The following is a 24,227-nucleotide window of genomic DNA, read 5'->3' as shown; positions in this document are numbered from 1 at the left end:
ATGTGCTGTATTTACTTTTACTTTTTGGTTGTATAAAATTAAACATAATATTGATCTCCATGTTAAATTATCATTATTTGATTCTGTTCATCTATGGAAAATTTCAATCATTCCAGGCTTGTTTCCACAGAACAATAATAAAGTGGGGGGACTAACAATTTCAGATTTCTTCTACTTCTAAAATACAATAATCTTAAATACTGAGTTATATAAATAAAGAAGTATAAATTAATAAATCACAAGTAGCATATACATAGCACACAGACATTTCTGCATGCTCATGTTGGCATATAGATTGCACCATGTGGTGCATAATTCAAAAGTTTCTGTTCATTTTCATTTTTATATTTAGCTTTATTAATTTATGTGACAAAATGTATAATCACAAATCAATGTCTACTCAATAGGCACGTTTTAAAATTATGGTTAATTTTGAGTTCAAGAATTAGATACTTCTAAATGTCTGTTGTAAGAGAGTTAAGAACTCAGAAAATCAGGTTGGATGTTACCATTAAAAAAAGGTTAACCATTTGCTGCCATGTCTCCAATTAACTCCTAGAATCTTTTACTTTATGAACATGCGAAGTAGAAGCTCTCAATAAACCAAATCAGCTGTATGGAAAAAATCACCTTGAAACTACCTTCTACACAATCCTCTTTCTGTGGCAAAATGTATTTTGTGGGCAAGACCAGACTCAGAAGCATCCACAGCCCATTCTCTTCTCTACTTACTGGTGTAGAACGTTGTTAAAAGCTTCATATTTCTGTTCTAATGGAAATGGGCTAAATTTCTGTATCTATGTGTATTGGGAAATTTCTATATTTTATTATTTTATTTTATATCATATTTTATTTGATTTGAGGCAGGATCTCACTCTGTCATCCAGGCTCGAGTGCAGTGGTTAGATCAGAACTCATTGTAGCCTTGAATTTCTGGGCTCAAGGGATTTCCCATTTCAGCCTCCCAAGGAGCTGAGACCATGGTGTGCTCTACTATACGCAGCTAAATTTTTAAATTTTTTTGTAGAGATAGACTCTTGCTATGTTGCCCAGGCTAGTTTCAAACCTCTGGCCTCAAGCAATCCTCCTATCTTGGCCTCCCCAAGTTCTGGAATTACAGGCATGAGCCACTGTACCCATTTTATTAGGAAATTATTATTCTGATTGTAAATTTTTGTATTTATCTGTAAATGGGAGTAATCTTCTTTTTATTTAGTTGTGATACATAATATATGTAAGCTGCCTGCCATGTAGTAAGAATTTTCAATGTTAATTCTCTCCCACTTTACGCACTTTTCTTCTGTATCTAGACGAATCTACACCTAATATTTGTAAGTTGTGAAACTGCACTTGAGTTTTATGGCATGGTTTGGCTTACTAAGCTATAGGCAGTTCTGTGAGAAATTGCCATAAGTAGACACAAAACAGTATAAAATGGAAAAATATTTTTGTCTCATTATTCAAACTTGATAGTTTTTCTCTAACTTTTTACTGAGTTATGACTAAATGACCACTAGATGCACCATAATGTAGAAGGCATTTTGCTTGTCAAATGTTGGTACATTTATTATAAAGCTAAATAAGTACATGTGGTCTATTTGGGTCACAAAATACCATACACACGTTGGACTGACAGACTGACTTCAATCTGACCTTAAGGGTCCAAAATGGCTGTTTCTAGTCACATTTGTTCTCTCATTAGTTTGTCTTTTCTGTATTTACGTGTCCCAAGGTCATCGTTGGTCCTTCATGACCCATGTCTCCCAATTTTAGCAGTGAGTGTCTTCCAGCTCTTACTTGGATATCCAAGTTCCATCTTAAAAGAGCAAATAGTTTGTCCTGTATATACATTTTAATCTATTCCCACTACTCTATGGAAACTTATCAATGAGTCTCTTAGTGACTGTTGCTATTAATCATTACATTTTGTTTTAGGAATGCTCCTTTTCTTACTCTTTAAAATTATTCTTCTATTTCTACCCTTTGACTAGTACAATGTAACCAGATTGGCTATAACATGAATAAATAAAGCCCAGCTTCCATCTCTTCCTAGCCAGCCCTTCTCTCATCTTAGATAAAACAACATCTGGATGCTGCCTTCCTGGGATTTCTATGCTGACCACCCAAAACTGATTAGTTATTACAAGAGCAACTAGGATCCCTGCCTTACAGCTGAACTCCAGATCCAGCTTTTTATGACTTTTACTTCCCCATTATTACCAACTACCTATAGTTTGCTGATTACAGTCTTTGGAAATTGCCAGGTCTGAGAAATCCTTTCTGAGCTTCAGTTTTCTCTGCTCTGAAATGTGAATTTTCATATCATAGGTTGGTTTTAATGACTGAAAAGCCTAATTTGTGTATAAAATGTACTGAATACATAATTAAACTATTAGTGCAATGCTTGGCATGTGACACTCAATAAATTGAATTATTAACATTTTTATTATTATCCCTTCCAAAGCCTGGTATTTTCTGAGTACATAAAATGCCTCCACGAATGCATTTTGTTTGATTGAACTGCCAATTCAGGAGTCTTTATAAGAAGTCTTTCTTGTTTTATGCATTTTAGGAAACAATCATAGTTTAACCAGAAATTCAAGTGTTTAAGGTGCAGTTCTATCAAAGCCTGCCAGGGTGGCTTTAAAAAAATAATTGAGCATCTCTCATTTTCTGTATCCTCACCAATAAATTTAGGAGAACAGACTCAGGTGCATTTTAGAATTAGAATTAATGTTACTATCCTCTCATTAATAAATAGTAGGTTTATAAATCAGTTGCTGTTTTGTTGAATTATCCTTTAATGTAATGGCTTAACTTAGTGACTTACTAATTTCCAAGAAAGGTATAGTTTGTGTGTCAATTTATCTGCATTGTTCTCTTGCTTCCTCAGTCCCTTTGGTTCATATCCTGATTCCTTTTTGTCACTCATATGCCTAATTATATGACCGAAATATCAGAATTGTAAATTATTTATGTGTTTACCATTCAGTGTATTATCTATTACACACACCCAAACACACATGCACACACCCATATAAGATCACACGATCTTAAGTCAGGTTTCCAAGAAACACGCTGAGACACAAATTACATTGCCTCTGATTTATTGAGGAAGTACATTGCAGCAGAAAGGAAGACAGTGAAGCAGGACAGGGAAGGACAAAGAGCTAAGGAAGAATGTGTTCTCAGGTAAAATCTAGTCTTCCCTGATTAACAGAGGCAGTGCTCCAGACAGCCTTTTTAAACTATGATCAGTCAGTCGTTAGTAACAGTGGGGAGATGACAAGGTGGTTCTCATCTGCCAAAGGCAATTCTCTTGAGAGGGGGGAGATGTGGGCACAGTAGCTAATTCTCACAGCATCTGGGGGACAGAGGCATTTCCTCTGGGATGGGATTTCTGTGCAATACCTAATACCATATGTGTGCATCTACCATAATATGGGATAATATTTGCATTATTACAATAATTGCATATTATAAAGATGATGTAAAAAATAGTGAAGGCGCTTGTCTTCTACATGATTCAACTATCTCATCTGAAAAATGAAGGGACAGACAAAATAACTTGAAAAGTCCTTCCATATTTAAAATTATGTATGTATCTGTTTAAGGAAAAGAGAAAACAAGGCTCTGTCTTGCTTCTCTTACTAATTGGATGTATTTGTTTGCTAAGTCCTTGACTCTTGCTAGTCTTGGGTTTAATCCAATTCTGTTTTCTTGCCTGTAAAATAGAGACAAAAATAATACCTAGTGTTGTGAGGATCAAAATATTTGTGTGTAGAAAACATTTTTTAACTGTACTAACCTGAGTGCTAAGATAACTGCAAAATTCTGTCCCTGAGTTACTGAAGCAATAAGACTAGCATGTGAAAAAAAACTGTAGAACAACATATGGATCCACATGATTGGTGATAATATCTGTACTGCCCATCGTAATGGCTGTAAGAATTCAAGTAGAGGAATACACTTTGTGGGTAAATAAAAGATGTATAGATACCAAAAATTGGAGATGAGTTGGTATTAATTTGAACAAACTTTGGGCTCTAATGAAGTTAACAAATCCAACTTTGATTTTTTTCAAATGTACTTATTTATTTTTAAAATTGACATACAAAATCGTATGTATTTATCAGGAATAACATGTTTTGTAGTACAGTACTTCCTCATATAACATCATAAATAGGTCCTGGAAAATGATATATAAAAACAGCATTTTTTTTTCTCCTTTATATTATAATGAAATGATGTTGAACAAAAAAATGTTATTAAAAGATATGCTGTATGTTGTTTCACTTAAAGTCTTGGTTTCCAAAAATGTATTGACTGTGTTAAATGAGGGCTTACTATGTAAATACGTTGTGGAATGGTTAAATCTAGATAACTGACAAATGTATTACTTTTCTTGGTTTTTATTTTCGTGGTGAGAATACTTACCATCCACTCTTCTAGCATTTTTTCAAGAATATAATATATTGCCATTAACTATAATCGCTATGCTGTAAAATAGATCTCTTGAACTTACTCCTCTAAACTGTAAATGTGTGTTCTTTAACCAACATCTCAATATGCCTTCTTACATACCACCCATAAGCTCTAGTGTCCACCATTCTACTATTTTCTTGACTTGAAGTTTTTTAGATTCCACACATGAGTTAGATCGTACAGCATTTGTCCTTCTGTGTCTAGCTTATTTCACTTAACATAATGTCCTCCAGATTCACTCATGTTGTCACAAATGGCAGGATTTTCTTATTTTTATGACCAAATAGTATTCCATTGTGTGTGTATGTGTGTGTGTATATCTAGTGTGTGTGATACATATATCACATATAAAATATGATATATATCACATATAAAATGTTTTATATATATATATATCCCATTTTCTTTATCCATATCCATAAGATTGCTTCCTTATCATGGCTATTGTGAATAGTGCTTCAATAAACATGGGAGTGCAGATATCTCTTCAACATACTAATTTCACTTCCTTTGGATATAGATCCAATAGTGGCATCGTCAGGTAATATGGTAGTTCTATTTTTAATTTTTATAGGAATCTCCATAATGTTTTTCATAATAGCTGTACTAATTTAAATTCCTACCAACCAACCCAACTTGGTTGGTAGTAGTAGATTCCTAGAGAGGAGTCTATTATTTACAGAAAGGTCCCTCTTTGTTTTCAGTTTCTTTACAGTTATACTTGGAAGACAGATGGTCTCTGGTACATGGAGGTTTATATTAGATATTTGCTAATGATAAGTCAGTTAAGATGAAAAAATGTGACATTGCATACATAATTAATTCCAATGTATCTTAAGCTAGTAAAAACATCATATCCCTTGGCTTATACTCTGTTTTAAATAATTCTGTTTATCTATTTAATTGATATAATCAACCAGTCTGTGACAATTTTCCTCTTCAATAAAATGATTTTTAAAGTTTTATTTTAGGTTCAGAGGTACATTTGCTTTTGGTGTCTTCATCATGAAATCTCTACCAGTTCCTATGTCCAGACTGGTATTGCCTAGGTTGTCTTCCAGGGTTTTTGTAGATTTGGGTTTTCCATTTAAGTCTTTAATCTGTCCTGAATTGATTTTTATATATGTTGTAAGTAAGGGATCTGGTTTCAATCATCTGTGTATGGCTAAGCAGTTATCCCAGCACCATTTATTAAATGAGGAGTCCTTTCCCTGTTGCTTGTTTGGTCAGCTTTGTTGACCATCAGATGGTGGTAGGTGTGGCCTTGGTTTTGGATTCTCTATTCTGTTCCATTGATCTAGGTATCTGTTTTTGTTCCAGTGTCATGGTGTTTTGGTTACTGTAGCCCTGTAGTATGGTTTAAAATCGGGTAGTGTGATGCTTCTAGCTTTGTTCTTTTTGATTAGGATTCCCTTGGCTATTTGGACTCTCTTCTGGTTCCACAGAAATTTTATAATAGTTTTTTTATAGTTCTGTGAATAACGTCATTGGTAGTTTGATAGGAATAGCATTGAATCTGTAAATTGTTTTATTTTTTCATTTTTATTTTTTTGCAGTAGGCTATTTTTGCTATATTGATTCTTCCCACCCATGAGCATGGAATGTTTATCCATTTGTTTGTATCTCTCTGATTTCTTTGAGCAATGTTTTGTAATCATCCTTGTAGAGATCTTTCAACTTCCTGGTTAGCTGTAATCCTAAATATTTTGTTCTTTCTATGGCGATTTTGAATAGGGTTGCGTTTCTGATTTGGTTCTCAGCTTGACTATTGTTTGTGTATAGTAATGCTAGTGATTTTTGTACATTGATTTTTGTATCCTGAAACTTTCCTGAAGTTGCTTATCAGCAGAAAGAGCATTTGGGCCAAGACTATGGAGTTCTCTAGATATAGAATCACATCACCTGCAAAGAGGGACAGTTTGACTTCCTCTCTTCCTATTTGGATGCGTTTTATTTCTTTCTCTTGCCTGATTGCTCTGGCCAAGATTTCCAATACTACATCAAAGAAGACTGTTGAGAGAGGGTGTCCTTGTCTTATTCTGGTTTCCAAGGGGAATGCTTCCAGATTTTGCTCATTCAGTATAATTCTGGCTGTGGATTTATTATAGATGAGCTCTTATTATTTTTAGGTATTTTCCTTCAATACCTAGTTTACTAAGAGCTTTTAACATGAAGAGATATTGAATTTTATAAAAAAAATCTTTTCTGCATCTATTGAGATAGTCATGTTTTCTCAATTTCTCATGTCTTTAGTTCTGTTGATGTGATGATCACATTTATTTATTTGCATATGTTGAGCCCATCCTGCATCCCAGTGATAAAGCATACTTGATTGTAATGGATTAGCTTTTTGACGTGCCACTGGATTCAGTTTGCAAGTATTTTATTTATTATTTTTTAATTTTTTAAAAAATTTTTTGAGTGTCTTACTCTGTCACCCAGACTGGAAGGCAGTGGTGTGATCTCAGCTCACTGCAACCTCCACCTTCCAGGTTCAAGCAATTCTCCTGCCTCAGCCTCCTGAGTAGCTGGGATTACAGGTGTGCACCACTACACCTGGCTAATTTTTGTACTTTTGGTAGACATGGGGTTTCACCATGTTGGTCAGACTAGTCTTGACTCCTGACTTTGTGATCTGCCTGCCTTGGCCTCCCAAAGTGCTAGGATTACAGGCATGAGCCACCGCGCCTGGCCGCAAGGATTTCATTGAGGATTTTTGCATCAATATTCATCATAGATTGAATATTTTTTTCTTTGCTGGGTCTCTGCCAGGTTTTGATATCAGGATGATGCTGGCCTCATATAATGAGTTGAAGAGGTGTCCCTTCTCTTTACATTTTTGGAATAGTTTCAGCAGAAATGCTACCAGTTCTTCTTTGTAAATCTGGTAAAAATCAGCTATGAATCTGTCTGGTCCTGGGTTTTTTTCTTACCATTAGTAGGCTATTTTTAACTGATTCAATTTCAGAGGTCATTACTGGTCTGTTCAGGGAATCAGTTTATTCCTGGATCAGTCTTGGGAGGGTGCATTTGTCCAGGAATTTATCCATCCCTTTAAGATTTCCTGGTGTGTGCATAGAGATGTTCATATTAGTCTCTGATGGTTATTTGTATTTCTAGGGGGTCAGTGTTAACATCCATTTTGTCATCTCTAATGGTGCTTATTTGGATCTTCCTTCTTTTTTCTTTATTAGTCTAACTAGAAGCCTATTTACTTTATTAGTTTTTTCAAAAACTCAATTTCTGGATTTGTTGATCTTTTGAATGGTTTTCTGTGTCTCAATCTCATTCAGTTCAACTCTGGTTTTGGTTATTTCTTGTCTTCTAGTAGCTGGGTGTTGGTTTGCTCTTGATTCTGTAGTTCTTTTGGTTGTCATGTTAGGATGTTAAATTGATTTATTTCTAACTTTTTGATGTGGACATTTAGTGTTATAAATATCCCTCCTAATACTTCCTTGGGGTGTGTCCCAGAGATTCTAGTATGTTGTATCTTTGTTCTCATTGTTTTCAAGGAACTTCTTGATTTGTGCCTTAATTTCATTATTCATCCAAGAGTAATTCAAGAGCAGGTTGTTTAATTTCCATGTAATTGCATCTTGTTCTGTGATTTTTCTTAGTCTTGATTTCTATTTTTATTGTACTGTGGTCTAAGAGTCTTTGGTATAATTTTGATTGTTTTGTATTTGCTGAGGATTGTTTTATGTATCATTAGGTGGTGAATTTTAGAGTGTGTGCATTATGGTGATGAGAAAAATGTATATTCTGTTGTTTTGGGGTGGAGTGTTCTGTAAAGGTTCAGCAGATTCATTTGGTCCAATGTTGAGTTCAGGTCCTGAATATTGTCATTAATTTTCTGCCTCAATTATCTATCTAATACTGTCTGTGGGATGTTAACATCTTCCACCATTACTGTGTGGAAGTCTAAGTCTCTTTTTAAGTCTTCAGAAACTTGCCTTATGAGTTTAGGTCCTCCTGCGTTGATGCATATACATTTTGGATAGTTAGTTCTTCTTCTTCAATTGAACACTTTACCATGATATACTGCCTTTTTTGTCTTTTTAAATCTCTTTTGGTTTAAAGTATGTATTGCCTGAAATTAGGATTGCAACTCTTGCTTTTTTTCTGATTTTCGTTTGCTTGGTAGATTTTCCTCCATCCCTTTATTTTGAGATGACCATCATTGCATGTGAGATGGGTCTCTTGAAAACAGCACATCATTAGGTCCTGCTTTTTTTTTTTATCCAGCTTCCATTCTGTGCCTTTTAAATGGGAACACTTAGCTTGTTTACGTTCCATGTTAGTATTGATATGTGTACATTTGATCTTGTCATTGTGTTGTTAGTTCATTGTTATGCCAGCTTGTTTGTGTGGCTGCTTTATAGTGTCACTGATCTAAGTACTTGAGTGTGTTTTTGTTTTGACTGGTAACCATATTTGTTTTCCATATTTAGTGCTTTTTTCAAGATACCTTGTAAGGCAGGTCTGGTGGCAACAAACTCCCTCAGTGTTTGCTTATCTGAAATGGATCATTTCTCCTTTGTTTAGGAAGCAGAATTTGGCTAGATAGAAAATTCTTGGTTAAAAATTTTTTCTTTAAGAATGTTGAGGCCAGGAATGTTGACTCATGCCTGTAATCCCAGCACTTTGGGAGGCTGAGGTGGGCAGATCATGAGGTCAAGAGATCAAGACCATTCTGGCCAACATGGTGAAACCCTGTCTCTACTAAAAATACAGAAAATAGCTGGGTGTGGTGGTGTGCATCTGTAGTCCCAGCTACCTGGGATGGTGAGGCAGGAGAGTTGCTTGAACCCAGGAGGTGGAGGTTGCAGTGAGCCAAGATTGCACCACTGCACTCCAGCCTTGTGACAGATTGAGACTCCATCTAAAAAATCAAAAAATGAAGAATGTTGAATATATGCCCATAATCTCTTCTGTCTTATAGGGTTTCTACTGAGAGGTCTGCTGTTAACCTGGTTGGGCTCCCTTTGTTGGTGACCTGCCCTTTCTCTCTAGCTGCCTTTAACATCCCTTCTTTCATTTCAACCTTGGAGACTCTGATGATTATGTGTCTTGGGGATAATTTTCTTGTGTAGAATCTTGCAGGAGTCCTCTGTTATTTCCTGAATTTGTTGCCTCTACTGAGGTTGGGCAAGTTATCAAGGACAAGGTCCTGAAATACATTTTACAAGTTGTTTGCTTTCTCCCTGTTCCTTTCAGAGATGCCAGTGATTCATATATTTTGCCTCTTTACATAATATTATACTTCTCAGAGGTTTTGTTTATTGCTTTTCTTTTTTTTTCTTTATTTTTATCTGACTGTCGTATTTCAGAGAGCCTGTCTTCATGTTTCAAGATTGTTTCCTCAGCTTGGTCTATTCAGCTGTTACTATTGTGAGGGCATTGTGAAATTCTTCTAGTGTGTTTTTCACATGCCAGGCTGGTCTCAAATTCCTGACCTCAGGTGATCTGCCTGCCTCAACCTCCCAAAGTGCTGGGATTACAGGCATAAGCCACCACACCTAGCCCTTCGTTTGCTTTTATTGGATTTTGTGGTTCTCCTGAGTCTTGGTGATCTTCACTTCTATCCATATTCTAAATTTTATTCCTGTCCTTTCAGCCAACTCGGTCTGGTTAAAAACCCTTGATGGAGAACTAGTGTGATAGTTTGGAGGACATAAGATACTCTGGCCTGGCTGGGGGTGGTGGCTAATGCCTGCAATCCCAGCACTTTGGGAGGCAGAGGTGGGCGGATCACCTGAGGTTAGGAGTTCGAGACCAGCCTGACCAACATGGGGAAATCCCTTCTCTACTGAAAATACAAAAATTAGCCAAATGTGCTGGCACATGCCTGTAGTCCTAGCTACTAGGGAGGCTGAGACAGAATTGCTTGAACCCAGAAGACAGAGGTTGCAGTGAGCCAAGATTGTGCCACTGCACTTCAGCCTGGAGGATGGAGGGAAACTCCATCTCAAAAATAAATAAATAAATAAATAAATAAAATAACTATTTTGGTATTAAATAACTAAGATTATCCCCAAGACACATAATCATCAGCGTATATATATATACATATATATATGTATATACATATGTGTATATACGTGTATATATGTATATACATATATATGTGTGTATACATACACACACACACACACACAGTCTGGTCTTTTGAGTTGCCAGAGTTCTTGCATTGGTTCTTTCTCATATCTGTGTATGGGTGTTCCTTTAATTGTGGTGTAGATTGAGTGCAGTCTGTAGACTCCTTTGCTGGATGTTTTCACGGGGCTAAGGCTTTGTACAGGGTCTTTTTTTATTTGCAGTTGACTTCTTTCCTGTCTTTGATTTCACAGAGGTTTATGTTAGCAGGTATTTTTGGTGTTGAAGCTTTGGGATGTGATCTGGTAGGTGGCTCTTAGGCATATTGGTCAGTAGGCAGGCTCTTGCTCAGTCATGTGACTGTCTTATATTTTCTCACAGTTGCAACTCACCCTCAGTACTCAATAGGCTGAAAGTGTGGACTCTTCGTTCACTTGAGTGTTGGTTATAGATCATGGTTTGGCACTCCCAGACTGCCCACCACAGCTCTGGGGAGATCTCAGGGTTTATGTTTCCTCCCTAACTTGAAGGCAGCAGAGCAAGTGACCTTAGCAGTGGTTGTAGACAAGGTCTCTTACTTGTCTCCTAGGAGACTCCCCTGGCTTCTGTCATGTTGCTCCTGGGTGGAAGATATCCTGCCATTCTTTTCTCCATTCTTTGTGGGTTGAATTGTTTTGCTGATGAACCCTAAGTGTACCTGCATGTTTTCGTTGAAGGTGCTGTATTTACTCACCCCTTTATTTCTCTCTATAGGAGTGGACCACACTAGTTGCTTCCAGCCTGCCATCTGTTAAAGACTAACTTGTTGTGGTTTGTTTTGTATAGGGTCATATGTGACACTATGATTTCATAAATTTTCATAATTAGAGTTGTGTTTTTGCTCAATGCTTTAGATAAAAGTTTTAAAATCTAAGCACTGAACCATTGCTGGAAATAATAAGGTTTTGGGAATGAGGCATCTGAAGGACAATCCAAAACTGAAGTCCTGATTTCTGAGAAATAAGAATCAATTTTCTCTGTTTTTCTGTAAACTTTGACATATGTGACAGGACTGTGTCCATAATCTGAGTATGGATATAAGCATCACTAGAATTAATTGTTCAACAAATAGTTAGATACACAGAAATTAATACCATCCGCTGTATTATCTTCAAATATCTAGAACAATTGTGTGTGTTCGTGTATGTGTGTGTGTGTGTGCGTGCACGTGTGCATGTGTGTGCATAATTGGCAGAGATTATATCTTTATTGTTGCTGAAAAATTAGACAGAAGGAAGACATATTTTGCTATTTGAGGAGGAAGTTTGAGAATCCTGTGGGCAGTGGCATAATTTATCCTGTGAGTGACATAATTTCTATTGATGACATATTTTGCTCTTGGGAAATAAACAGAGCAGTGTCTATACATGAATACAACATAAAAAATCAGAAATAAATGGTGAATATTTTGGGAGTGATATTTTTGGTAGTGTTTTCTTAACTTTGGCAATATTTTTCTATGAAGAGGATTGTGACTGGGCAGCCAACTTGTACAGGTATTATATTATTGCTATTCTCTTTAAGGCCAGGTTTAGAAGTATGAATGTAGTCTTTGATTAATGTTACCTAACAAGAAGTGCTCAGTATCCTTGACCACAAAAAAGCATTGTATCTTCCAAATGATAACAACTCTCACTTTAATGATGAGAATTAAATAACTTTTGCTTTCTGTTCTAATTCTTCTTTGCTTCCTTATTTAACATGTTAAGGAAAAGACATTTATCATAAAAATAAATTACCATTTTCAATTTTTGTATTTGTAGCATACATTTAACTTCTGTCTAGTTGATTTATATAAATTGTAATTGATGTAATTATCAGTAGTATCTTTTATGTATCCAATGAGAGTTATACCTGTAAATTAAAATATTTGACAAAAAGCACTTGGGTATATGCCGTCTGTCATTTCACACATCATGATCGCTCATGATTAGTTCCTAAAAAATTCAAATGTCAAATTAAAAGAGCCATTATTATACTGAAAATGTTGAGAACTTTTTGAACAATAATATACCGTTGCATTTTTTTAAAAACCAATCAGATTGCAAATCTTTAAATATTAGTGGTGGCATTACAAATGGGAATAATTTGTTTTAGGCAGTAAACCTTGGTGACATAAGCTTGTATTTCTTTATTGAGAGCAATTGTAAAAAGCCAAATTGTTTCCTAAGATGAAAGATAAACACATCTCAGGCAAGATTATATTTTCTTTATAGCTCAATTAATTGCTTTAAATTTTTTATCTCCACAATTTCTTTCTGATCCCTAAGCTCCAATTATACTCTAGCTCTTGGTTGCTCAGGTATATTTCTTTTACTTTACCTCCCTAATGCTTTCATCTTAAAGTTTTATTGGGATCAATATGAAGATAATTGATGCTGAAAAAGATCTTTGGTTATATCTCCCTGTATGAATACACAAATATAAGTGCTATCAGAACATTTGTTTCTCCAAATAGTATCATTTTCTTTTGTTAATAGTTATGTTCAAAACATGTCATCAAAGTAGGCCTCAGTAGAAATGTGGTGATGTAATTATTGTTATTAATTTGCTCACTTGAAGGCACATAATTTCTCCAGCTCTAGCTAGGAAACTGCTCTTGATATCTAGCTCATAAATAAAGACTAGAAACCAGATAAGTTATTTCTTTGTTTTCCATGTATTTTAAATAAACACAAATTAGGTATTTTGCTACACATCTTCAGTTTGGACTGAGGTCAGCAGCAATGGCTTCTCTCTGCTGTATATGAGTATCCCTTGGCAGCTTGACTAGGACTGGAGGATCTACTCCCAATATGGTGCACCACATGACTGACTGACTAATGCCAGCCTATATCATAAGACCTGGGCCTGGAAATCAGAACAGCATCACTTCTATCATATTCTATTGGTCAAGCAGTCACAGACCCCAGATTCAAGGACAGAAGACATAGACCTTGCCTCTCAATTGTTAGAGTGTCAAAGAATTCTGAGGTTGTGCTTTAAAAGCTTCATATTAACTGTAAAAGGTTGACTTCTTTTTTTATTTTTTATCATTTATTTGTTTTTATTTATTATTATTTTTTTACCAACTTGCTTCCTGCCTCTGGTATCAGTGGCCCATATAATTCACTCCTCTCTGACTTCTTTCCAGGAACTCTAGAAACATTCTCACTTTATAATACAGAGCATCTCAGCTCCCTCCAGCATTGTATTCAAATGCTTTGTGCTAACTTAGCCACTCATGATCCCAATAATGGGCCCATGCACAGGCCAGAGAGAAGCTTGGAAGCGTCTGGCTTTCCTTTCCCCTTCCGCTACAATGCCTGAGAAGCGAAGAGTAAAACAAAGCATTTTACTTCTCTCCAATATGAACTATCTTATTTTATCTAGAAGCAACTTTGATCATTTTTGGTCAAATAGACTTTTCACCTTATTTCCTTTGCACAAGTACGTTGTTCCCTGTCTTCCATGGACTCATTGTAGCTGGCCTCCTTCTCCTCTTCCCTGGGATTTGCCTTCCCCTGGGCCTCCATGACTTGACTCTGTAAATCCTTTTCCTCAATCTCCTGTTACCACATTCCCATGAGAGCTGAGAGTCATGAGACTGTAAAATTAAAAATAAGTTATTTACTTTCAGAATATAATGGTAGTACAGGCAGTGGGTAAACATTCTCACTCTAAAAAGGAGAAATCAGCCAAAAGAAAGGATTTCTTGCAAGTTCAAAACCAAGCAGGGCAGACATTAAGTCTGAAAGCTCCAAAATAATCTCTTTTGACTTTATGTTCTTCATCCTGGGCACACAGGTGAGCTCCCAAAGTCTTGCTCAGTCCCATCTCATGGCTTTTCTGGTGTGCAGCCCATGCGGCTGCCCTCACAAGTTGAAGTTGAATTCATGTGGCTTTTTCAGGATGAAGTGCATACTGTCAGTTGCTCCACCCTTTTGGGGTCCAGACCGTGGCTCCACTTCTGCAGCCTCACTAGGCATTGCCCAGAACGGAACACTTTGTGGTGGCTATGGTCCTATGTCATACGTCTGCTTGAGTACCCAGGCTTTCCTATATATCCTCTGAAAACTTTGCTGCTTAGAAATTTCTTCTGCCAGATAGCCTAAGTCATTACTCTTAAGTTTAGCATTCTACAAAGCCATAGGGCATGGACACAATGCAGTCAAGTTCTTTGCTATGATGTAATAAGGGTGACTTTTGCTCCACTTCCCAGGAAATTCTCATTTACATCTGAGACCTCCTTAGAATGGTCTTTACGGTTTAGGTTTCTGTCATTGTTTTGTTCATAATCACTTAAACAATTTTTAAGATGCTCCAAACTTTTTCTGTTTTTTTTTTTTACTCTTTTTTTCTTTTTTAAACTGATCTAACTCTTCCAATGTCTGCTTATTGCCCGGTTCCAAAGCTGCTTCCACATTTTCAGCTATCTTTATAGCAACAGCTCACTTCTTGGTACCAATTCCCTTAGTTCATATTATGTGATTATTACAAAATATCAGAATCTGGGCAATTTACGAAGAATAAAAGGATTATTTGGCTCACAATGGTGATGGCTGGAAAGTATAAGATTAGACATCTACACCAGGTGAGGGTTGTAAGCTGCTTTCACTCACGGCAGAAGGTGAAGGGGAGCTGGCATGTGTAGAGATTACACAGCAAGAGAACAAGGTGGTAGGAAGTGCTGGGCTCTTCTTAACAACAGACTCTCTCGGGAACTAGTAGAATGAAAACTCACTCACCTCCAAAGGAGTGATCCACTCTCATAACCCAAACATCTCGCATTAGGCCCCACTTGTAATATTGAGGCTCAAATTTCAACATGAAGTTCAGTGGGAACAAACTTCCAAAGCATTGCATATGCGCAGCCTATCTAACATGATAGTTTAACCTGGCCTACGTTAAACTTGCTCAGAAGACTTACATTAGCCTACAGTTGGGCAAAACCATCTAACACAAAGCCTGTTTTATAATAAAATGTTGATTAACTCATGTAGTTTATTGAATACGGTACTGAGAATGAAAAACAGATTGGTTGTTTACCCCTGTGATTGCCTGGCTGACCGCGAGCTGTGGCTCACCTCCAGCATCACAAGAGAGTATCCTACCACATATTGCTAGCCTGAGAAAATATCAAAACTCAAAATTTGAAGAATGGTTTCTACTGAATGTCTATCATTTTTTCACCATCCTAGAAAAACCTGAAAAACCCAGGTTGAATCATCATAAGTTGGGGATCATCTGCATAAGCCACATGGCATTTGCTAAGCACTTGGTATGTGTAATTTATTCTGACTTCTGTGTAGAGAAGAGGGAGTATGCAGCTCATTTGGATATATTAATGCAGTGCTCCTAAAAGTAAATAAAAAACAGCAAGGTGTCCACCCTTTTTTTTTAGGCATGTGGATTTTTGTTTTGCTTTATGTTGTTTTGTTTTGTTTTGTACTTAATCTACTGACTCAGAATCTCTGGAAGTGGAGTTTAGACTTTGACATTTTCAATAAGCTTCCCAAATGATTCTTATATTCAGGGAACTCTTTTGAAGGCCAAACATGCATTGAACGACTTGAAACTTTTTCAAAGCTGGTTAGAATGACCATCTAATCTGTGGTACTTTAAAAGTAAAAGAAGACACAGTTAAAAAATAGTCGCAGAACTCTCTCTCTCTAAATACACACACACACACACACACACACACAGACACACAAACACACACACACGAGGGACTTCTCAGAAAACTAAGAAATACTTTCATTTTAGTGCAAATGGAATACTAGGGTACGTGTCTTAAATACAAAATACAGGACAGACAAAACGTTTTGGATGTATACTAGACTGTTAGCTCCAAATTATCCCTATTCGTTTCAAGTTAGAACTGCAAATTTTCGTTCCAAGTTATTGCTAGTATCAGCTCATCTTTTACATTTGAAGCACCACAGTCCTAGATTGGGCCAGGCCCTCAGTTATTCTCCAGATTATACCCTTATTGTAGTTCTTACTCTTTCTGCTTTTTGTCTTTCTTCCATTTTTCTTCTTCCTGATGCCAGAGCAATGATGCATAAATGATCATTCTATCATGTTTAAAATTGATTGTTTCCCCTTGATTTCAACTCTAACAAGGAAAAGGAAACACCACAGAAATATTCACTATATAGTATTAATACGAATAATAAAATATATAATGATGAAAATAACAGAGTTCTTATTCAACCAGTATATACCAGACACCATTTAACAAATTATTGCTCTCCTTACCCCTTCAACTTCTCCTTGCCCTCCTCTGGAACCAGCCTGACTTCTGCTTTCAGAACCCAAATGAACTGTCCCACAATCTAGCAACCACTAAGTCTCAAATTGGCCCAGAAGTGTCCTGCTGGACCCTGCTCCAGCGCTATGACTTGAAAATGTTTTGCTAGATCAGTGTTTATGTTGTACTCATTATGGTTCATTTTTAAATATCCATTCTGAAAATATATAATCTGCTTTTCAGAGTATTACAAAATACTTCATGATTTGGCTTCTTCATATCTCATCTGCTGTATGATTCGACCCCTCCTACTCTATGCTTCGTTGCTGCAGAAAACGATATCTTCCCTTCCTATGTCTCCATGCTTTTGCACCTGCTTTCCAGACCACTCCTCTTTTCCTACTTTTCTTTCCCCTAAACTTTTACTTACTGCTTGTAACTCATCTTGACTAACAATTTTTTTTTCATAAAGGTCTTTCCTAGCTCCTCTAGGCATATTTGAATGCTTTTCCTATATTCACATTTTATTCTGTACATATCTCTAACTCAGTTTTTAAAATACGGCTATTTATTTGTATGTTCATCTTCCTTCTCAACAGTGATATTCTTGACTTCTGGGTTCATGTGTTTTCGTGTGTATTTATCTCCAGTCCTTTGTACTTTTCCTGCATATATATTGATCGAATGAATAGGTAATGCTAACTTGAAAGAACACACAGTTTTAAAAATGTTGGTTAAGATTAGTCAGATAGGGATTCATGAACATGATAAATTTTCAGCTGTACTTTGAAAGAAATAATGAACATGTTGGAATGGAGAGAAGGTTGATTTACACTGTCAACGACAGCAATATCAAAAACGCAGAAAAATAAATTAATACAAAGGTATTTGGAGAATGTAACTTGGGTTAGTAATTGAATGAGAGAGAAGAAAGAGAATTGTTCTTGCAGCATTTATTCTTTCATGCCAGTTTGAGGAATTTAGAGCTACACTACTGGAACAAGTAAATCCAAAGCTTTATTTCCACACAATAACCTTGGGTTTGTAACAATTGGAAAGTTTGTTCTTTCCTGGGCTTGGGTCCAACTCTGTAAAATATCACCATCTGTGTCCCCAAAATGATTCAAATCCATGGTGAGCACTACTATACTCCTGTGCATTTGCCTTCTTTGAGCTCATCTTGTTTTTCTTTCAAAGGTCAACTGATGGTTGCTTTGTCTTGCTCATTCATTGTCCCTTAAGTGTGTAATGTAGTTGTTTGCCAAATGTTAATTCCTTTTAAATTAAGGCTCAAGGAATAAAGAAATCCATTTAGTGATTTATCTGGGTGTTTCTCCAGTTGGCTCCGAGTTTTTGTTCTTTGATATGTGACCTTTTTATGTTTGCTTTAATACTTCACTGGTGTCCAAAGTTTATGATTCAATCCTTGGGGCTGTAAAACTATTTCTTGTCCCTCATTGAAGAAAGATCTCATCCGTCTTTAAAATGAAGCTTGTAGATTAGCTAACGTTGTTTATTACTACCTTTTAAAGGCTACTATTATTTCTAGGATACTCACAAAGTGAGAACAATTCAACCATCAGGTTAAATAACTTCTAGCGTGAGATTTTACTATTTCTTCCAAGTTACACAAAAATAAAAGTGACCCATGTCAATTTCAATGTAATCTTAAGCAAAAGGAAAAGTTTTTACAACCTGCCTGGGTTTACAAAACAAATTATAATTATAGATTTTTTTGAATGTGAATAACAAGTACTGACCCTTTCATACAGTGTCAGATCATGTTATTTACTCAAGTGATATTGGCCTTGGAAAGTCTCTTTCTTACATGGATTAATTACATTTTTCTTCTGCCTGCTGGAGAATATTTTGGATTTAATTACCATGTGCTGTTTTCCAGGTTTCAAAACATTTTTCTATCTTGGGTTGGGTCTCCAGACATTCTTGATAGTTTAAGTGCCTATTTCTTCTACTGCTTGAAAGGTACCTCTTGGCCTAGGGAAACTCATGAAAAGGGATTACTATATTTGTATGCATGGTTCTCAAGATTTGTTATGAGCCAGCTTTCAACAGAACCATTGTTCCACTTTATTTTGTTGTTTAATTTGTTTTTCAGACTTTCCCTCTAGCAACTCCACGCTCCAGAAGGGTTGCTTTCTACAAATTGCACTTTGTGTTTCTCAAACAAATCACACTCCTCCTCCCTATTGATGTTGCAACAACACTGGATTTCCTAACATTTCTCAGTAAAAGTTTATTCCCACTCCAGGGACTTTGTATTTTCTGCACTCTCCACCTAGGTTGCTCCGTCCCTCACTCTCTCTCCTTGTAGCTTCATGGCTAGCTTCCTCATATCTACTTTGGCTACCTCTAATTCCTTCAGATTTAAACTCAAATAATATTTTTATTTAGAAAAGTCTTTTCTGATTCCCTTAGATTGTGTGACATATATTGGCCATTAATACAAATGTACTGAATAAATGACTGGGTGGGTCCGATATTATACATGCCATATTTGAGGAAATGAAGAGATGCTGAAAGTACTGGAAGTGTATAGATGAAATGAGAAGGCCAGAAACAGATCCTATTAACATTTGCTTAACACTTTACAGTTTTACAAAGCACCTTTGCATATGTTATATTACTTGAATTTTTTAATATCTGTTACAGAAAACTGTTACTATCTCCATTCTATAGGCTTAGAAAAGTAAAAAGACCTCAAGATCACATAGCTAATAAATAGAAGTTGGAACTATATTCTTATCTCCGAATTTAGTGTATTGTCCTCTATGACATGCTGAAATCCCCTGACTTAAGTCTGAGGTTTATGAGAATAGATGTTCCAGGCAAAATGCCAGAAACATGAAGTGTACAAGAATCATCAGAAGTTAATTACTTTCATGGACATTCAAATGCCTTCTTTGCTGTAGGAACAAAGGAAAAACCTTATCCACAGTCCCATGTGTTATCTCTGGCTGAGCCTCTTCCTAATTATATTACCGATGGCTGACTGTCTGCTTTAATTTTCTCTGTTATAAATGAGGATAACTATAGTTTTAGATTGGTGCAAAATTAATTGCGGTTTTTGGCCTTGAAAGTAATGACAAAAAATGCAATTCCTTTTGCACCAATCTAATACAGATTTTATAAAGGGATTGTGAGAATTAAATTAGTTTATTTATAAAAAAGAGGCTGTATATATCTGAGAATTTCATTATGTTTTCTGGTGTAGCTGTGGAACAACATTTTTGAATTAAAGTATATGTAACTTATGAATTACTTTCATTTAATTTCTCTGTTAAATTATATATTATATTATTAACATCAATCTTTTAAAAAATGTTCAGTACTGTTCTTGGTATTATGTTATTTATTAACATAATACATAACGTTATATAGCATTGTAATAACACAATATATACAATATATAATGTTATAGTTTATGTTATTAACATCAATTTACCAATTGTTCTTGACTAGGTACGACATTAGCATCTGCCAGTAGACTCTAATCTTCTGATAGGAGATCCCTATATCCAAAACATAATTGGCATATAAGTCCATGCCCATTTTCAGTAACCATGGAGAGTTTAGAAATTTCCTGCTTTGAAATTATTTGATAGTGTATGTGTGTGCTTTAACTCTTCAAGACTTGTTTTAGTGGGGATGTGTTTACTCTCTTCACATTGTTCCAAAGTAGATCTTGCTCATAGATTTTACTTATACGCCAATTATGGTAAATTTCTAGGATTTGGTTCCATTTGCAAGGGAGTTGCTAGGATTCTTGATATGAAGAGAAGAGCAGTGATTTTGTTCTCCCTAAAGACTATGCTCAGAAAATTCCTTCCTATTCTATGATCTCTGCTGCAATCTTTGATAAGATTGCAGTAAAAAGAAGTAATGCCTCTCTATAATTAGTCTGATATAGTGGTTCTCAACCCTATCAGATCCAGTGCTTTCTTCTTATCGTAAATTTTAAATACCACCCCCTGACAGACACTATTCTGGAAATAAATTCAGGGATAATATACCCTTGATTTGTAGAGTGTGCAAAGCCCTGAGAATATAGTTTCTGTGGTGCCTCTTTTTATTCAAACTTCTTGACTTACCTAAAATCAGCAAGTAAGCATAGTCCTAGCAGCCCAATATTATTTAATCCTGTTAAAACACACACACACACAAACACACACATACGCAATTAGGAGTGATCCACTGACAGGCAGCCTACTTGGAACTGAGGCCTTGCCACAGAAGCTGAGATAACCTATAGATTCAATCATGATGCCTTTGGGGGCAACTAGACCCCACGTATGGAGCAGAGACTTGGACAGCAGCTCAAAGGCAGGGAAATGGAGACTAAGAGCCACTCAAGTCCTAGACGTGGCTTCTAGGACAGCACCACTGGCCCCAGCTTATCCCAGGCACAGAAGGGAGGCTTAGATATTTTCAAGAAAGTTACTTTAAATAAAGGCCATACCCTGAGATTCAGATATAGGGGCAGGGGCCCTGCTAGCTAAACAGTTTTTTAAGATTGATGTTAATAACATAATATATAACATTATATATTATATATACTGTGTTATTATAATGTTATAAAACATTATATATTATATTATTAAATAACATAATACCAAGAACAGTACTGAATATTTTTTAAAAGATTGATGTTAATAATATAATATATAATTTAACAGAGAAATTAAATGAAAGTAATTCATAAGTTACATATACTTTATTCAAAAATTTTGTTCCACAGCTACACCAGAAAACATAATGAAATTCTCAGATATTTACAGCCTCTTTTTTATGAATAGATTTGTATTTAATAAAATAAGAACATCACAAGCCTTTCTTTACAGGAAGTATAGAAAATAAAAGAACAAAAGTATAGACAGACACCAGAAAAAAATAGGATTAGAATAGTTAGAGACCAGACATATTTATATATGATAACAGAAAGAGGGAAATAACCTTAAATGAATTTGCGATTACATGACAAAGCAAATTAAAGATCGACAAATTGAAAAAATAAGGAAGTAAGAATTTCTTGTAAATGAGCTCAATGTTATCTATAAACGCACTGATAAAATAATTCCTTGGACTGTAATTTGGGTCTCAGAGGATTATTGTACTTTGGAATGGTTCCGTTGAAAATTTCTAAGTCCTCTTCTTGTGGCTGAGACCAACTGGGTCTACAGTGACATGCAGGAAATGTTGCCCATGCCAAGATAGGTACCTACATGGGCTCCAGTACCCATTTCTCCTCTTTAGATTGCTCTTCAGTCCTGTATATGTGGGGTGAAATTGGTGAAGATTCACAATAATTATATCTGCTATATTGAATTTCTAGCACATATTCAGGCATACTTTTAGTTTCTCACATTTAAAATAAACTTGGAGACCATATTCTTCAAGAGGCAGTAGGGAATATAGGACAAATTTGAAAAATAGTGATTTGAGAGATTGTAGAGGAATTATGTAATATGCTGTTGAGGAGAGTATTGAAAATGATTGAAGACGGAAAGTCATCCTTGACTCCAGAAAGACTACTTATATTGTGTGGTAAGAAAGTTGGAAGGTACTGAGGACTTCCAAAAGGAAGTAATATAGTGTGAAGTTAAAAATATCTCCCTACTTCCTCACTTAATCTGTCCCTATGTGGATGGTAGAATCAGAGATTCAGTAGAAGGGTGTCTGGCAGTCTACTAAACCATTTTCACATTTTGCTTTCAAACTCTGGGCTTTCCTGGGAATTGTTTAATCAGTCGCATGCTGTAACTGTGTAGTACTCACTGCACATTTGGAAATAGTGTGGATTATATTTATCATCAGATAAAAACCATTTTTACTTACATAATTTGTTTTTACACAAATGAAAATATTTGAAGAACCAGAGGGAACAAAAAAGAGAAATCAAATTTGTCTTCAGAATATAATTAATTTCATACATTTATTACTCTATTTATTGAATAATTATAATTTCTAGTGATTAAAAATTCTGTGAGGAAATAAAAAATAGGTTAGTTTTTGCATGTCAATCATATATTTGCTGGCTTCTTTTTTTCAGTTGAACATGGTTTTAATCTTGTTGTCCCACCTGTTGATAATGTTCTTCAGTCTGAAAGTCTGATAATTCTTTGGGCCACAATCATAAATCATAATTTTTTTTAAAGTTAGATTTACCTTTTCTACTTTAATTTAAATTTTTAAATTTTTAATTATTGTGGATGATGAATGCAAAATAATTGTACATATTTATGAGGTACCTGTGATATGTCAATACAAAGCATATAATGCATAATGATGAAATCAGGGTAATTGACATATTCATTGTCTCAAGCATCTATCATTTCTTTGTGTTAGGAACATATCAATTGCAATCTTTTGGTTATTTTGAATATCATACTAAATGGGGAAAAACTAAACCCCTTTCTTTTAAAATCTTGAACAAGACAAGGATCCTCATTTTCATCCCTTTTATTCAACATAGCACTGGAAGTCCTAGCCAGAGCAATTAGATAAGAGAAAGAAATAAAGTTCATCCAAATGGGAAAGAAAGAAGTCAAATTATCCTTATTTATAGAGGATATGATCTTTTATATTTAGGAAAAGCTGAAGTCTCCACCAAAAAATTCTTCATTGAATTGATAAACAACTTCAATGAAGCTGAAGAATACAAAATCAGCACACATAAATCAGTAGTGTGTCTATATGCCAACAGCAAGCAATCTGAAAAAGAAACCAATTAAGTAATCTTATTTACAATAGCTGCAAATAAAGTAGAATACATAGGAATAAACATAAAGAAAGAAGTGAAAGCTCTGTGCGATACAAAATTATAACACATTGATGAAAGAAATTGAAGAGGACACACACAAAAGATGGAAAGATATTTCATGTTCATGAATTGGAAGAATTAATATTGTTAAAATGCCCATACTACTCAAAACAAACTACAGATTCAATGCAGTCCCTATCATGAATTATTGACCATGCACAACAGTTTGTCATATTCTTACACAAAATTCAATTTTATAAATCCTTCTGGCTCTTTCCATTTGTTAGTACATCTGGAGGAATGTTACAGACTGATCAAGTTTTACATGCCCGCTCTACATAATTATAGAACTTCTGTAGATTATTTTATTTATTTTGAGATAGGAACAAGGAGCGTTCAAATATCTGTAATTGCCAGTATGCTGCATTTCTGCAGACAGAAATATTGGTTCAAACTATGGAATTGACATTATGCCATCTTGTTCTTTCCAGCCTTGCATATATAATACAAATTATACTGAAAGCGGAAAGGAGGTGTAAATGCCATTTCCTTGGTTAGTATAATCATGTTTCTGGATTTGGGTAATATTGTGGTCCT

General features: G+C 35.4%; 1 long non-coding RNA gene across 7 annotated transcripts in view; it reads left to right on the top strand.

The window, feature by feature from the left end:
- Window positions 1–3,068: 3,068 nt before the first annotated feature.
- Window positions 3,069–24,227, top strand: part of LOC111543129 — a 60,296-nt gene continuing 39,137 nt past the window's right edge. For all 7 annotated transcript variants that reach the window (XR_002731761.1, XR_002731762.1, XR_002731758.1 and 4 more), the window contains exon 1: window positions 3,069–3,192. This is a non-coding gene — a long non-coding RNA (uncharacterized LOC111543129). The remainder of the gene's footprint in view (window positions 3,193–24,227) is intronic.

The sequence above is a fragment of the Piliocolobus tephrosceles genome, chromosome 5, assembly GCF_002776525.5.
Source record: "Piliocolobus tephrosceles isolate RC106 chromosome 5, ASM277652v3, whole genome shotgun sequence".
Taxonomy (NCBI): Eukaryota; Metazoa; Chordata; class Mammalia; order Primates; family Cercopithecidae; genus Piliocolobus; species Piliocolobus tephrosceles.
The sequence above is the reverse complement of the archived record's forward strand: the minus strand, read 5'-3'. Positions and strand labels throughout refer to the sequence as shown.